The 13,387-nt window shown below is 48.5% G+C and overlaps 1 long non-coding RNA gene across 6 annotated transcripts in view; it reads right to left on the reverse strand.

The window, feature by feature from the left end:
* Positions 1-3,790: 3,790 nt before the first annotated feature.
* Positions 3,791-13,387, reverse strand: part of LOC141951899 (uncharacterized) — a 78,361-nt gene continuing 68,764 nt past the window's right edge. For 5 of the 6 annotated variants that reach the window (XR_012631478.1, XR_012631480.1, XR_012631476.1 and 2 more), the window contains 3 exons: positions 9,657-9,725; positions 8,552-8,645; positions 3,791-8,216 (listed from right to left, as the gene is read on the reverse strand). This is a non-coding gene — a long non-coding RNA (uncharacterized LOC141951899). The remainder of the gene's footprint in view (positions 8,217-8,551; positions 8,646-9,656; positions 9,726-13,387) is intronic. The other variant, XR_012631481.1, reaches the window with a different exon arrangement.

Consider the following 13,387-nt stretch of genomic DNA (forward strand, 5'->3'; position numbering starts at 1 on the left):
CCCGGGGACGCAGCTGCGCATGCACGCAGGGCGGGGGGGGGGCGCGGAGCTAGGAGTCGTGCATGCGCGCTGGCCGGGGGGGCGGAGCCAGAGTGGGCGGGGGCGGGGCCAGGAGTCGCGCATGCGCGCTGGGCGGTGGGGCGGGGGCCAGCGGGGGCGGGGGCGGGGCCAGGGGTGGCACATGCGCGCCTGGCGGGGGGGCGGAGCCAGAGTGGGCGGGGGGGGGGGGGGGGCGGGGCCAGGAGCCGCGCATGCGCGCTGGGCGCTGGGGCGGAGCCAGCGTGGGAGGGGGGCGGGGCCAGGGGAGCGCATGCGCGCTGGGCGCTGGGGCGGAGCCAGCGTGGGAGGGGAGGCGGGGCCAGGGGGGGCGCATGCGCGCTGGGCGCTGGGGCGGAGCCAGCGTGGGCGGGGAGGCGGGGCCAGGGGGGGCGCATGCGCGCTGGGTGGGGGGCGGAGCCAGAGTGGGCGGGGGCGGGGCCAGGAGCCGCGCATGCGCGCTGGGCGGTGGGGCGGAGCCAGAGTGGGCGGGGGCGGGGCCAGGAGCCGCGCATGCGCGCTGGGCGGTGGGGCGGAGCCAGAGTGGGCGGGGGCGGGGCCAGGAGCCGCGCATGCGCGCAGGGCGGTGGGGCGGAGCCAGAGTGGGCGGGGGGCGGGGACAGGAGCCGCGCATGCGCGCTGGGCGGTGGGGCGGTGCCAGCGTGGACGGTGGGCGGGGTCAGGAGCCGCGCATGCGCGCTGGGCGGTGGGGCGGAGCCAGAGCGGGCAGGGGCGGGGCCAGGAGCCGCGCATGCGCGCTGGGCGGTGGGGCGGAGCCAGAGGGGGCGGGGGCGGGGCCAGGAGCTGTGCATGCGCGCTGAGCGGTGGGGTGGAGCCAGAGGGGGCGGGGGCGGGGTCAGGAGCCGCGCATGCGCGCTGGACGGTGGGGCGGAGCCAGCGTGGGCGGGGGGCGGGGTCATGAGCCGCGCATGTGCGATGAGCGAGGGGGCGGAGCCAGAGTGGCCGGGGGCGGGGCCAGGAGCCGCGCATGCGCGCTGGGCGGTGGGGCGGAGCCAGAGTGGGCGGGGGCGGGGCCAGGAGCCGCGCATGCGCGCTGGGCGGTGGGGCGGTGCCAGCGTGGACGGTGGGCGGGGTCAGGAGCCGCGCATGCGCGCAGGGCGGTGGGGCGGAGCCAGAGGGGGCGGGGGCGGGGCCAGGAGCCGTGCATGCGCGCTGGGCGGTGGGGCGGAGCCAGAGGGGGCGGGGGCGGGGCCAGGAGCCGTGCATGCGCCCTGAGCGGTGGGGTGGAGCCAGAGGGGGCGGGGGCGGGGCCAGGAGCCGTGCATGCGCGCTGGGCGGTGGGGCGGAGCCAGAGGGGGCAGGGGCGGGGCCAGGAGCTGTGCATGCGCGCTGAGCGGTGGGGTGGAGCCAGAGGGGGCGGGGGCGGGGCCAGGAGCCGTGCATGCGCGCTGGGCGGTGGGGCGGAGCCAGAGGGGGCGGGGGCGGGGCCAGGAGCCGCGCATGCGCGCTGGGCGCTGGGGCGGAGCCAGCGTGGGCGGGGAGGCGGGGCCAGGGGGGGGGCATACGCGCTGGGTGGGGGGCGGAGCCAGAGTGGGCGGGGGCGGGGCCAGGAGCCGCGCATGCGCGCTGGGCGGTGGGGCGGAGCCAGAGTGGGCGGGGGCGGGGCCAGGAGCCGCGCATGCGCGCTGGGCGATGGGGCGGAGCCAGATTGGGCGGGGGCGGGGCCAGGAGCCGCGCATGCGCGCAGGGCGGTGGGGCGGAGCCAGAGTGGGCGGGGGGCGGGGACAGGAGCCGCGCATGCGCGCTGGGCGGTGGGGCGGTGCCAGCGTGGACGGTGGGCGGGGTCAGGAGCCGCGCATGCGCGCTGGGCGGTGGGGCGGAGCCAGAGCGGGCAGGGGCGGGGCCAGGAGCCGCGCATGCGCGCTGGGCGGTGGGGCGGAGCCAGAGGGGGCGGGGGCGGGGCCAGGAGCTGTGCATGCGCGCTGAGCGGTGGGGTGGAGCCAGAGGGGGCGGGGGGCGGGGCCAGGAGCCGCGCATGCGCGCTGGGCGCTGGGGCGGAGCCAGCGTGGGAGGGGGGCGGGGCCAGGGGAGCGCATGCGCGCTGGGCGCTGGGGCGGAGCCAGCGTGGGAGGGGAGGCGGGGCCAGGGGGGGCGCATGCGCGCTGGGTGGGGGGCGGAGCCAGGAGCCGCGCATGCGTGCTGGGCGGTGGGGCGGAGCCAGAGGGGCGGGGGCGGGGTCAGGAGCCGCGCATGCGCGCTGGACGGTGGGGCGGAGCCAGCGTGGGCGGGGGGCGGGGTCATGAGCCGCGCATGTGCGATGAGCGAGGGGGCGGAGCCAGAGTGGCCGGGGGCGGGGCCAGGAGCCGCGCATGCGCGCTGGGGGGTGGGGCGGTGCCAGCGTGGACGGTGGGCGGGGTCAGGAGCCGCGCATGCGCGCTGGGTGGTGGGGCGGAGCCAGCGCGGGCAGGGGCGGGGCCAGGAGCCGCGCATGCGCGCTGGGCGGTGGGGCGGAGCCAGAGGGGGCGGGGGCGGGGCCAGGAGCTGTGCATGCGCGCTGAGCGGTGGGGTGGAGCCAGAGGGGGCGGGGGGCGGGACCAGGAGCCGCGCATGCGCGCAGGGCGGTGGGGCGGAGCCAGAGTGGCCGGGGGCGGGGCCAGGAGCCGTGCATGCGCGCTGGGCGGTGGGGCGGTGCCAGCGTGGACGGTGGGCGGGGCCAGGAGCCGCGCATGCGCGCTGGGCGCTGGGGCGGAGCCAGCGTGGGCGGGGGCGGGGCCAGGGGCAGCGCATGTGCACTGGGCGGTGGGGCGGAGCTAGCGGGGGCGGAGCTTGTAGTCGCACATGTGCGCTGGGCGGTGGGGCGGAGCTAGGAGTCGCGCATGCGCGCTGGGCGGGGGGGCTGAGCCAGCGTGGGTTGGGGCGGAGCCAACCGCCCCGCATGCGCAGTGGAGAGGGGGGCCGAGCCATCTGCCGTGCAGTGGGCGGAGCCATCGTAGGTGTGGGGCGGAGCCAGGAGCCGCGCGTGCACATGGGGCGGGGAGCAGCGCCAGGAGGAAAAAACAGGCTGTCGAGGGCAAAAGACTGCTATCGTCCAGACTGTCGCTAAATAGTCTCTCACAAAGTGGGTGAAGTTTTGATCCAACCCTAAAGTAACGCAATTCCAATGCTACTGGTACTCGCTTTCACTCATTTCTGCTTTGTAACAGTGCCGCTCCCATAGTATCAGTGAATGTGAAAATCCTTATTGTAAAAGTCTCTCCTTGTCTCAGGAATTTTAAGGTGGGAGTTTTTACAACTGCTTATTTAAATTCAGTAAAAGCAGCAGCATGTTCCTTGTTCCAGCTCCGGTCCAATCCTTTCCAGTAATTTTATTGTGGCCTGCTGATAGCAGCAGTTGCCTTGCACTGCTGTGAAAAATTAAATTCTCTAAAGCTGCTTTAAATTGCAGTTGAGAAGATGATTTTACTCCACCTAAAGCTTAAATCTTTCTTCTATCTGTCTTCCCATTTCCCCAGTTACAGTTCCTGGGGTAGCACTAATTGAGCCTTACTGAAATTGATCTCTCAACTTTATAATTTACATAGTTCTACCACTTCCTCTTCCATAGCCTCGGTCACTTGACAACCATCTACCTTGGATAATAACTTGGTGTCTTGTAGCTTTTAATAGATAATGCTTCATCACACACAAATGTATGTGTATGTATCATACTTTGTGTTACATATACGAACTTTGCAGTACATGTTGGTGAACTATTCTCCTAATTACCACAAGAAACTTGTTTGGAGATGGAGGTAGCTTTCAATTGGATCTATTTGATTTTATTACTTTAGATTGTTTATATCTGTCTGGTGTCTTCAACTTCAGCCATGGCAATCAAAAAACTAAGCATGGTATCTTTCTGTTTTAACATATGCATGTAAGATTACAAACAGAACCATCCAAAGCAAAGCTAAGCAAGATACAGTTAACAATACTGACAGGGTGCAAGTGGGAGACAGAAATAATGAACAGTTGTTATCAGTAGTTATCTTAGTTAACCAGGCTGGAACACTTCCTTCTGTAGGAGCTTCTGGGGTCTGCTAAATCCATTCACAAATCTTTGGGTCTGTTATCTTTTAACATTTGCTGTCATTGGCTCCATCTCTATAACAAATAAACTTTACATTTCATTTTAACTGAGATGCTGTTAAATTTATGTATGTTCTTTTTTCTTTAGCATGGTGGTGGGTTTTTTCTGTTTTATTTCCCTCAAAGGAAAGGTCGTAATACCTCACTCGCAATCACGCACTATAGGGTTAAAACTTTGGAAACATTAAACACAGCAGTTAACCTTTGGTTATTAGATAGATAGGAGCATCATCTTATACTCGCCTGCAACTTCTTCCATAAAACATTGTTTTTATTCTGGTTCAATATTATTCTACTGTTCCGAATAGTAGAATACTATTCTCTCTCAAACCCTCATATAAACATTCTTAACTGCTAGTTGTCTCAGTCTTTTAACTACCTACAAGATGGATAACCTTTAATGAGCTTCCAGGAACCGTAGGCCATTATTCAACCAAAGCCAGATTGGTAGGTGAAAGAACAGTGTAGACCCTATTGAACAAAGCTACTGGTACCTAAATTCAGGAACTCCTCTTACAAGAGCCTGTATAGCACTGTTGTTATTACTGGGTAACATTCAATGAAGCAATAGTATATGAAAGAGCACTGATACATTTACAGTCATTCCAGAGGGTTCATGTCACAGTTCTCCTTCCAAAAGTGTTCACAGCACTGAGTTTGGTGACTAAAAAGTCACCCAAAACACCAAGTATCCTTCAAGCCTTAACAAGTGACTAAGCTAGTTTACACTGATGGACTTTCATTGGTAATGAATGCTATTCTGTCAGAATGACCAGCACAGAAGTCCCTCCAAATGTGATTTCAGTGTGACAGGTACACTACTTAGCCCAGGATCCTCTCTATAGCTTGTCACCTGTTTGAGACACTGTACTTCCCTTGTCTAGCTCATCTGTGTGACCTGATGTACTTCCGTAATGCAGAGATTTGTAATAGAAACATTAAGGTTGAAGTGAATAAATTACACGCAGAAATATAGGTATGAAAGCACCAGAATAAATGACAAGAAAAGAAGGGACAAAAGAATAGCATGAATTGACACCATCAGCCGGTCATTGAGATCACGGTCAGACTCTTCAAACACACAGACTGAGAAAACAAAGGACAGCCTAAAACTAGATTACCCTCAGAACGGGAGACAAAAGGACAGACAGTCAATCAACAACATTGCTTAATGCCTCATGGATCTGGGTCCCTGAAGGGCACAAAAGGCACTTCCAAAATGAGCACAGGGTCACCCATCAAAGAGAACCCAGGAAACATGATGATGACTCCAAATCTGGCATCCTTTGTCCTCTGTTTCACCACAAATAATCATGGTTGGACTAGCCAGACATACACATCTTGGTCCTTGTTAAAATGTGGGTATGGAAAACAAGAAAGACTGACTGAATGAAATCTATAGGAAAATGAGCATGAGCAACTGAAATCAGTTTTGTTTAAAATAAAATCACCTTCCCCTTCTATACAGTCTCACATTTAGCTTTGCTATATTCATTTTACATCAGTAGCTGCTCCCGGTTGATTGTTTTAAGATTTCAATAAAACCTAATAGTGTGTGCTTACAGAAGAATGCCAAAGAAGAAAGCGAGCTATTTAGGGAAGCAAGGACACAGCAAGCCTGAAACAGCTTGCCTTTTTGAGGCAATACTTTTTTCCCCTTTTACCGAAAGGAAGAGACTTGGCACACATACAATTTCTGCTATTACACCAATAACTTCTTATGTCACAGTTCACAAAGAAGAAATAACTGTTAAAACAAGTTGGTTTCTCAAAACTAGCCCTGAGTATGAAATTAGAGGAAATGTCTGAAACACTTCTGTACAGTGACACATGCTCAGCTGTACTAATATGAGCAACCTGAACAGAGGGAGGGCCAAGAAAATTAGTGTATCTGTTTACCTGAATGCATGAGGCCTAGAAACCAGATTTCAGATGCAAAATATAAATTGCAGGTTAAAAAGCCCTGCGGATTTCATGGCTTCTCAGAATGCTACGTAGTATTTTAAATTGAATGGAAAGAAAAAAGCCAAAATCCTGATCTCTTGCTCCTTAGTTTTTCACACTTGCTTGGCTTCTCTCTAACAATATTCTCTTCCAGTTTATTCCCTCTGCCTTTCCATCTATTGCAGCATTTTCCTTGCGGTTATCAGCTCACTGAGCATGCTATTTACAAGTCCCTTGCAAGTTCATTTCATACACTCCAATCCTATCCTTTCTTATTATGGATTCCACCCTCATATTGTTGTGCAGCTTCTCTTCACAAGATTTCCAATATGCCTGTTTTTATCCATCTACACAGCTAAACATCTTGTCCAGAGTCTTGTTACTTTATATCTCATTATGACACCGTTCCTTTGTATAGGATGAAAAAATAGTCTTGTGGGCTGAGCTGAGCAAATGCTTAACTAACAAACAAACAAAAATTGCATTAATAAAAAACAGATCAGGAAATACTAAAAATCATTGTCACCATTTCACTGACAGTGTATTCTCTCTGCTGCATCATGTTCAATTCTTTTTCCTTTATATCAAAAAGTATACAAAAGAAACTGAACGAGTTTCAGAAATGCATGATATATTCAAACTAAGACATCAGCATGAAAAGAGACTGAAAAGTCTGAAATTATGTAGTTTGGAAAATTATAATATCATAAGACATGATATTATAGAGGAATACAAAGCACTGAACAATGAAGTGAAGCAAAGCCAGGGTACTTTTTAACCCTGACAATGTAAGAACTAGTAGATCTTAAATGAAGAAAGGAAATGTTTAGAACATTACTTACACAAGTCATAATTAGTGTGTGAAACTCATTGCTCTAAGGTATAAAAAACCCCAATGAACTTTAATGAAATCTAAAAAGGAGGCAGCTTTTCTCTGCACAAGAAAAAGATGTGGTTACTTTCAGGTCACTTAGTAAATTCCTTCTTTCAGGGAACAAGTACCCAAGTGACTGAACATAGGACAGATTTTCCCTTCACAAGAAAATCAAGAAAGTGTGCTGTGGGGCTTCCTGGTGATTCTTGTGAACTGGCTCATACTGTCAGAAACATGAATCTCAACTGATGCAATACTGGACAGATACAGTGCTAACATTCCTCTGTTTATATGCAAAATGTTCTATTACTTCTCAGAAATAAGCAGTTCCTAAGATGAACATGACATGCAAGAAGTCTGCAGGCTTCTCTGTCATGTTAGTCAGGAACTTGGTAACCCTTCACCATAGGAGACGATGCATTTATTCACTGGGGGTAAGTCAGTCACAGTAATAAAGCAATAGCAAGGCAAATGAGACTGAATCAACACTGGATGCGGAATATTTAGTTTCCCTACTAAGGCCCTCTCTACATCATACAGTTCAGCATCAAGTACACAACAGGGGGAATAAGTGTCTGTGTCACAGCTTTGACATCAAAATAAATTCCCCAAGTACAGCTCAACTACACACACATATATTATCCTTGACAAATGTGCATGCAGTCCATTCTTAATCTCCATGGAAAAAATGTTTAACATTTTTACGACCTACCTAGAGGGTCTAGCTGAGTACTTTTCTTCACTGCCAACATTTTTATTTTATGCTTCACTTCAGTGTGTTTAGTCAGAGACCATGACTCCTTAACTGGCCTCCTCTTTCTATAAACACTTTTCAGCTTTTTCAAAAATCATCTTTGTATCTCTGCAGTTGCCTCTGTTTTAGACTGATCCAACTTGATCCTTCTAATTTTTTTAAGCTCTCCATTCTCTGTATTCTTGACATCATCCAGCTGAGGTTAGCCCAGGGCTAACATAGTACTTCATTCAGCTGATGTCTTACTAACAACAGAAAGAGCATATTTAACAAACATCAAAGCTCCAAGGCAACTTTTAATCACACTTCAGTCACTATGCCCTTCCAGTTTGACAGTGATCCGTTGAAACAATGCAGCATTTGGTTTTTTACAACAAGTTATGCAGTTAACTAATAGAAATCTTGTGTAATTAGTGTTTCCAAAGTGTGCTTATGAAAATACTATGTGGGATCTTGTTGCAAATCAAAGCCGAGATGTATGATAGCTGCTGCTTCTTACTTCTCCTCTGGTGTATTTATCTGTCAAGAAAAAAATAATTAGATGGGCTTGACTGACTTCTTGGCAAGTCCATGCTACCTGTTAGTCATCTTCCAGATGCCAACAAATTTACCTATTTCAGTATTTTCCAGGAATTGAAATCAAACTAGTTGATGTCAACTATATTTTCTCAGCTCTTTCTCATGCCTCTTGCCCCATTTTATACATAGATACTGTGCTTGCCCATTTCTGATCTTATGAAATTTCCACCCTTCAAGTTCTTCAAGGTAAGCACTAACATTCCTGAGATTGCTTCAGTCCCTTCTCCTCATTGTAGGTAAGTGAGATGAAGTAATAATAAAATGAGACAAAATACCTTATTCAAATCTGTGTAAGTGTAAGGAAATGGAAGCTCCTGTATTGTGGGTGGTGAGAGAGAGAGATCGATCCATGATCAAATTGCTAGAGGACTGATACAAAAAATTAATAATTAGCCTAAAAAGATAAAATATTGTGAGGCCATGCCAACAAATTAATTTTCTTTGTATCTATAAAATGTCCTATATGTGCAGATCAAAGTATTTTACCATTTATTGTTGTGTTGTTATAGTCAGAAACTAGATGAGTAACCACCATAGAAGCACAAATTATAGTCATAATTTGTACCTGCTACAAAATGAGTGTTTTATTTTATGAGGGTGAAGTTTCTCTTTGTGCAGGGAGAGTTACCACTTGAGATCCACTCCTCAGAGTATTCAGCATTCAGTGGTTTGTCAAGTTAATAGTAGCTTACATTACATTTACAGCATTAATACCATTAGTATAATTCACAGAGACTCTAAGGAGGGGCTGACACAAAGGCATTACTGTGGTGATCCCCAAAAAAGGACTGTTGAGGTAAATGAAAAGTTTTGTGTTTTTTCCCAGACTTATGAGTACACTCACAGGGAGGGAACCCTATGAATTTTATTATGAATATATATTTTTATTGCATGAATACTCATCTGTGGATCATACTAGGAAAAGATATTAATTCATACTGACTCAAAAAACATCCCTTCCCAAGTGATGCATCATTGTATGTGAAATTCTGGATTCCAGGTATGCAATTAAATGCTCTACTCTTCTAAGCATCTCAGTCAACCCTCTGGATAAATAGCCTGAATTGCATAAGTGCAGTGTGTTAAAACCCATGAGCTAATATATGGTCACTAGGAAGTTTACATGCCCACTGGTATGACTTACCTGCCTCACCCACCTAATGTGAATTACAATTGGTTTGAACATAAGGAGAGGCCTGAAGTTTTCTCTATAAATGCTGCCACACAACGAGAGCTTGAAGTCTTATCATATAGGCCTACAGTTGCTCACAGAAATACAAAGTCCAAGGCACAGAGGAGCAAGGAAGCATGGCTGGTAAGTAAAAAAAAAAAAAAAAAGAAGTCTCTTTGTGCATAAGAAATGGGCAACTGAATACGTACCATATGTTAGCCTTCTCTATGGGGTTATGTTCTGAGATTATGAATAGGTTGTTTCAGCATTTTTCTCTCCTGAATTTTCCAAAAGACACAAACAAGGAAAAGAAGATAAACCATTCATTATCATACTGGAGTTAAATATTATAAAACCGCAAATAGAGCAAAAGAAGTTATGGCAAACTGCAGACTATCTTTTAGCGTGAAACTTAATGAATCTGAGAGTAGTTCAGGTATGAATGAATCTTGTGTTAATGGGAATATTTATGCCAATAATAAACTGTGGGCTAGATTCCTTCCTGTAGATTCAGTCAGCAAACTGCAATGCCATTTTAACTATTTGTTAAAATTAGCATGAAAGGCAAAGGTGCTTTAAAATACAGAGAAAGCAAGCAGATGTCCAGCAGTGAGGTCTTAGGAGGAAAGATATTAAAATCAGTACACTTTAGCAAGGTGGGCCATGTTCTCGCTTACGCCTGACTTGCTGAGACGTCTGTAAAAATGTATAATGAAGCCTGAGTGCAGATGATGCCACTTTACCTCTTCTAGGCATAGAGCTCATGCTCTGCTGGCCTCATGTGACATAGGCTTGAAAAGCTCAGAAAATTAATAAAAACCAACCATCCACAGAGCAGAGGCTTGAGCACAGAAATGACAGGCATTGTCTTCCCCTCATGGAGGTTAAAAGAGGCATGATTACCCCATTCTCACAGTTTTAGGAGAACTGATTGCACAAACTCTTAGGACAAAAGCATTCCTCCATATACTATGATTTGAAATAATTCATGTTACTGACCTGATCTACTTGTGCTAGCATCCCTCAAGAGCATCTGCTGTTTGCATGGCCTGATAGTGCTTAGTTAATGACTGACTCGGTGCATCTGCCAAGTGTAATACCATCTAAATATTTCCCTGTTTAAGAGCAGAACATAGGCTGGTAGGGAATCAGGTGCATACAATGGGCATAACGCTATTGATTCCCTCATAAATCTTCTCCACTGACCAGAGCTTAAATAAATGGTAAAACACAATTCCATAGGTCAAGCTGAAAGATTGGACTGAGTAGAAAAATCCTTCTTTTTAACAAAAGAACTCTACAGCAAAGTGGACAGTAAAAACCTTCATCTACAGCAATGGGGGAAAAACCACAAACTGATTGTTTCTGCATTGTAACACTTCCTCTTAAGCAACGATTTGCCAGTAACTTAGCCAAGACATTTTAGCAAGGTGATCCCTAAAAACTTCCTCTTTAAGTGTCATACACTAGTCTATCCTTCTTAACCACAACCTTCTCGTTGCACAAAATGCAGGAAGCAATAACAGCATTTAACGAACAAACTGGTATTTGCTGATCACGGTCAGCACTTGCTTGTGAAATACCCTGGGCCCAAGAAATAGCCAAGCTCAAGTTCAGTTGAGTTGAAGATGTCAAAAGTGCCTGGGGATGCTTCTCACAGTGCCATGCACAATTTTAATGTAAAAAACTGTGAGGATCTGCATGCAGGTGTGTGTGCACGTAACTGTTTACACTCACTCTCTCTCTCTCTTCCCCCCGCCCCCCCCCCCCCCCGCTCCTCCTGACGCCCCGACATACATCCTGCAAAATACACACTTTTTTTCCAAGAAAGTTTTTATGCATCTGTGGGCCAATCTCTAATGGATCTACTTTAACAGAATCCAGAAGGTGGTGTGTAAAGAAGAAGGAAAAGCACCTAAAATGATCCTATAAATCGGATAGCATGATTCATTTTTTTAAGGGTTTTGATAGTCTGCAGCACACTACTGCTACTAAGGTTTCAGCAATTCGTTTCATGGTCTCACACTCAAAATAATTATCTCAGCTTCTTGTCTGTCACTTTTAAGCTTCAGTGTCATTACAACTAAGGCATGAGTCACACCTGCAAGCATCTTGTTTGTGCATTAGATTTAAGAGCACTTGCCTGCAGAACGGGACAACATGTTTGATTCTTAGAAGAAATAAGCAGAGTGATGTAGTGATGGGAGCCTGCAAAGAGGTATTCTTTGCTTATGAGTGTGCAGCAGTAGCTGGAAGTTAAAACTTCCAAATAATGTCTTTACTCCATTCCCATGGAAGAGATGTGTGCATAAGTGGAAGAGGTAGGGAAATACATTTAAATATAATAGGTTATAAATAACAGGTTGTGTATGACTATGTGGGAGCTGTCTGGGGAGCCTAGCACAGGTTCATCCCGGTCTGTGTGCTGTCACTTCGGCTTATTTCTGTGTACTGGTCCCATGGTAGTTTTTGAAGTTCACATATTAGTACATGCCACTACTATGTCACTGTCAGTCTCCCTTCTGAAATGAGCCATCTCATCTGGAATGAGCCAAGATCTCAAGAGAAGATCTGAGCCCAGCTAACAGGGTAGCGTACTTTACACAGACAATATGGGAGCTGACTGTGCCAAGTTCAGCTGCCTTCAAAGTCTGGCTATTGGAGAACTTGAGGAACAATCAGGAACTTCCGTAAGGCTTCAGGATGCAGCAGGCTGCAGGCTTCCATTCAAAACGCCCTGCTGTTTGGGGCATTGTGAATGGAAGAGGAAGGACAGAAAATAAGAACGTCTTGGACAACATATAGAAGAGATCTCAGCCAAATGCTTTTTTCCATATGGACTTGACCAATTTACATCAGGGGGTTCTAGTCCTGAAGAGTTCTGATCTGAGTCAGTCCATATCCCTGTTCTAGGGGCCCAGGTCTCTCCCTAGTGTGGTTCACTAATACAGTATAGCTTTAGAAAACCACTTGACTTCTTGTATCTGCGATAGCAGGAGTGGGTTTGGCTTATGAAATTCCTTGCTTAATTATCCAGCAAGGGAATGCGAGGGGAGACAAAATGGCTCAAACTTCTCAGAGTACTGAGGTGGTTCCCAGTGATTCATGGCCATATGGTTGTAGCATGGTGCATTAACGGTATGTAAGAAAGAGATGTGCTCAGAAAGAATAAAGGAGAGTTTGGCTATTCTAGGGACTGATTTCCCATCCTGAAACAAAGGCACAATTAATAGTAGGTGACATTTCATAGAATTCAAGCATCACTGCTGATTCATACATAGTTGGTGGGGGAAGAGAATGACAATGCAAAGAAGGAGAGAAAGTAATACTGAGGGGAATTAGTCTATTACAAAAGATGTCCTTCACTGTTCAGTGCTGAACTCTTCCTCCTATGCATTCCCTTCTTTAACACAGTTACTGGAGTGAGAGAGGAAATCTGGGTATCAACAGAAAAGGATGTCACGAGTTATATGACTGAACTGGTTTGCAAAAGATGGTTCTGATATAGCTTATTCTGGGTACATGAAACAAATACTAAGATGGCTTAGAGCTTTCATTTTCTGAGGTCCAAAAGAATCTTCTCTTGCTATCCACCAGAGTTTCAGGTACCTACCTGTGCAATTCTTACATTTACAGCCACCATACAAGCTCTGCAAATACTACTTGGCTTACAGGAAGCTGCTTGGGTCAGATGCATTCTGCTTGACTAGTATTCTGACTAGTGTTAATATTTCTCATTAATTCAACCCTCATACTTTGCCCATAATCTTTAATCCAAAGGTCCAGTACGTATCATTCATCTGTTTTACAAACAAAGCACACCAGAGGTCTGCAAGGCAACTTAGCCAGAGCTGGGAATAAACACCAGAAACTGATGCAACAGACACAACTTGTTCTCCTTGCCATATTGTCTTCCAGAATAAATGGACTGTATTGGTTT

This window comes from Strix uralensis, chromosome 18, assembly GCF_047716275.1.
Source record: "Strix uralensis isolate ZFMK-TIS-50842 chromosome 18, bStrUra1, whole genome shotgun sequence".
Lineage (NCBI taxonomy): Eukaryota > Metazoa > Chordata > Aves > Strigiformes > Strigidae > Strix > Strix uralensis.